Source organism: Callospermophilus lateralis, unplaced genomic scaffold (assembly GCF_048772815.1).
Source record: "Callospermophilus lateralis isolate mCalLat2 unplaced genomic scaffold, mCalLat2.hap1 Scaffold_361, whole genome shotgun sequence".
NCBI lineage: Eukaryota > Metazoa > Chordata > Mammalia > Rodentia > Sciuridae > Callospermophilus > Callospermophilus lateralis.
Window position 1 is genome coordinate 421,801 of NW_027514090.1, and position 4,218 is coordinate 426,018.

A 4,218-nucleotide genomic window follows, 5' to 3' on the forward strand; every position below is an offset into this window, starting at 1 on the left:
GGAAAAATCCATCAATCCTTCCTAGTAATCCCAGAATGCCCAGCCCCATTGATGGGCAGAGATCTGCTCACCATGGTCCTCGCCAAAATAACTTTTAACCCTGAAGGCCCCCAAGTGGAATTTCAAAATCCTTCAGTAAAAATTCCTATAGTCATGGATCCAACTATGTCAGTAGAAACTGTACATCAACTCACTCGCTTTGGTTCAAAGAAACTGCAGGAATTCCTGAAGGATCAAGAACAAAGTTTTAAACTAACCGACTCACAGGAAAAGGAAATAACAGAATGGTTAACAAAAGTCTGTCAGTTCCATCAATTGGTTAATGCTTACCCTTCCAAGCTTCCTTCAGGAAAGCGCCTACGAGGAACCAGACCAGGACAATTCTGGGAAGTGGATTTTACTGAAATTAAGCCAGCAAGGTATGAACTTAAATATCTCCTAGTCTTTGTAGATACATTTTCAGGATGGATTGAAGCAGTCTCCACAAAAAAAAGAAAAAAAGAAAGAAAGAAACAGTGAAAACGATGGCCAAGAATATCCTAAAGATATTGTTCCAAGATACGGCCTGCATAAGGTAATAGGGTCTGATAATGGACTGGCGTTCATGGCCCCGGTAAGTCAGGGGTTAGCCATGACCCTGAGGATTAATTGGAAGTTACATTGTGCTTATCGACCCCAGAGTTCAGGACAGGTAGAAAGAGTGAATAGAACCATTAAACAGACCTTAACGAAATTAAGCTTAGAGACCAGCATAAAAGATTGGACTACGCTCCTGCCTTCTGCAATGTTGCATGCAAGAAATACTCCCTCTATTTCTTTGTGTAATCACACCCCCTTTGAAATTCTCTATTGTGCACCTCCTCCCGTAAGGGACCTAACCCCAACTCTAACACCTAATGATCCGTTCCACACCCCCTTGCTTGAGAGACTTAAAGCTCTTGAAAGAACTAAGAAATACCTGCGAAAACAGCTGGCCACACCCTACCAACCTGGGAACGAGGGGATTCCACATCGATATCAAGTAACAGACTTCATCTACGAAAGAAGACATCAGGTGTCATCCCTGGAACTCCACTGGAAAGGACCATAGCAGGTGCTACTTATAACAACTACAGTGGTAATGGTAGACAGAATCACTTCCTGGATCCATGCCTGTCATCTCAAGCCTGTGCCTTGTCCAGACTCTGGCTGGAAACTGAAAAAGACTGGTAACCCTTTAAAATTGCGTATTCGCCATGTGGATAAGGCTCTATACTCTCCCATTTACCACCAGTAGTCCTAACCCTCATCAGTCCGTTCAGCAGAGATGGGTGATCACAAATCCTACTGGAAAAGAAGTATAATCTATCTTGCATACAGCCCCCTTAGGATCTGGTGGCCATCTCTCCATACAGACATTTGTCAGCTGACTATAGCTCTTTCCTATTGGTATATCCCTGATGAAGAGGATCCCACTAAAATTCCATTAAATCCTTTCTGTACCATAGATAATGGAAACAAACCTTATGGATGTAGGGACACACAAGCCAGATGCACGTTGGCTAGCCTAGATTGCTATGTTTGCCCGGCGGACAATCAAAGCCTCAAACAGTCACAGCTGTGTGGGAAAAAAGCTGACTTCTTCTATATGTCATGGGAATGTGAGCATACAGGGGCTGCCTGATGATACCCAAACTCCTCATCAAATTCAGTACAGAGCATTGGCCATACTACCAATTAGATAACCAAAACCGATGGCCCCCAGAGGGGTCTCCAGATCCTCAAATTCTGCGTGAACTTTTTAACTTCTGCAAGTGCTCAAAAGGGTGAAAGGTGATTCCCCTATGTGGAAGCCTTTTCCCTCCTTCACTCACATCCTGAACTATGCTTCTCCAATAGATCCTCACCCTCAGCCTTCTGCTCCAGACTCTCTGCTGTCACTCCCACCTCAGCAAACTGATTTCTCCCCTCCAATTACTAGATGAAAAGCCCAAACCTCCGCCGGTTCTCAGACCACTGCCCCCTTGCTGAGGTAGCAGGTACTGAGGTACCCCTTCACCCACTCATTTCTCTCTTCTCCTTTCAGTGCCCACACCGGGTCCCACCAGGGCCTCTTACCAGCTAACCCAAAGCTCAAACCAGCTGAGGAGAGCCCTCAGACCCTTATCCAAGATGTAATAAAAATGGCCTTTAATGTTGCTTTGTCAAAACTGAAAACAGGTTACTAAGTTTTTTAAAGTCCCTCACAGGATTTTGGGATACTCACTCCCGTCTTCCCCTCTACTCTACCTGTTCTACTGCTCACGTTTTTGTTGCCTGGAAAATCCCAAACCCGTTTCCCATTATTCTTTTACATCTCTCCTTACTCATTCTCAGATCCTCAGAGGTGCTCTCAGCCCCACCTTCCCCGTCTTCCCCCGCTGTACCAGGCCCACCGAAAAGTCTTAACTGACCTTCTCCAGAAGTCTTCACCATGGCTGACTTTAAAACTTTCAGCAAAAGAGTCCCTATAAAAGAGTTCAATGTAGATATATTTTCTTTATTCGTGTTGTCCTGTTCTACTTGGCCACTGGCTAAAAACTCAGCACTTCTCAGCTAGACACCCGCTTACTAGTTTTTCACAAAATATGAGAAAAAGGCCTCTGGCCTTGAGCTGGGGCTTCACAGAGATGGCTACATTTCTACAATAAAGAAGTTAAAATTGGGCTCCATTGTAACAGCTGGCAGGGGGAAAAAAGAAAGGGAAGAAAAATCTCTCCCTCTCCCAGGTGTCCTTGAAAAGTTAAATTGCCCAGAACAGAGGAAAAAAAAAGAAACAAAAACTGGTTTTTGTGATCTTCTGCAGACTGTGAACTTCTGAGCCCCTTCCCTTATATGTTGGGTACAAAATTCTGAAACTATCTAAACTTGGTGTTCAGGGGATTAATTGATTACAACAGAAGCAGTGCCCTCTGAATCCGGTTTCAACCAAATAGGACTGTTTCCCTGTCTTCCGTGCTATCTTAGGTGCCTTGCCTTGTCCTTCCCTACAACAGTATAATTCTATATACTTAAACATTGTTTAAGTTTTCATGAAATGGTTAACCGATGTGATTAATTGAAGTTGTTTCACAGAGTGCACCGTCATGATGCAGGTTCATTTGAAGATCATATAGGGGGGCATACAACCCGGTTCGGCTGGGAACATATATCCTCACTTTAGCCATACTATTAGGAATAGGGGTTTCTGCAGGGTGGGTACAGGAACAACTGCCCTGGTCCATGGGACACAACAAGTGACCCAATTAGAAGCAGCAATAGACCAATAAATAAAGATATTAGAAACCACCATCACAGCTTTGCAGGAATCTTTTACCTCTCTACCTGAAGTTGTTTTAGAGAACAGTCGAGGGTTGGATCTCCTCTTCATGAGAGAAGAGGGCCTTTGTGCTGCATTGAGGGAAGAATGTTGTTTTTATGCCGACCATACTGGAGTTGTAAAAAAAAATCTATGAGTAAATTAAAAAGACGCCTTGAAGAGCATCAACGAGAGAGAGAGAGAGGCCCAAAAGGGTGGTTTGAGTCTTTGTTCACACAGTCCCCATGGTCAACTATGCTTTTATCAACCCTGGCCAGTCCAATAAGAATCCTCATATTATTGCTCACTATAAAACCCCTGTTTGGTCAAACGTGTAATTTCTTTTCTCCAAGCTCAAATTGGACAAGTTAAACATATGGCAATACCTCACTAGCAGACAGAGAATGTACACCCCCCTATGATCACTTTTATGATTAAAAGGATCCAGAAGAAGAAGTGGGGAATGAAAGGTTAATAAAATAGGTACTTGTCACTTCCTGTTTTTCTGTATGCTTAGAAAAACACTGTTGAAATATTGACAACTGTTTTCTAATCTTGTTCCCAGAATGTGCTGTCCCCAATTGCCAAATTGCAGAATGTACTCCCTCACCCGGTTGCTCGCAGACCGCCCACTCGCCCTGACCCATCAAAAAACTTCTCTCCCTGCAGCCTCCAAGGAAAGTATATAAGATCAGCATAAGCTGTTCTCAGGGCTCTCTGATCTATTCAAGGGAGCTTTGAGCCCCAGTATGCTGGACCGCCAATAAACCCTTAGCTGTTGCATAGTACAGTCTCTTGGTGGTCTCTTCCTCCGACGCTTGCCCGAATATTATTGGATGATTGAATGTAGAAGAGAACGTCCAGTCAAAAAGGGATAGTCGGTAGGATTAGGAAGATAGTGG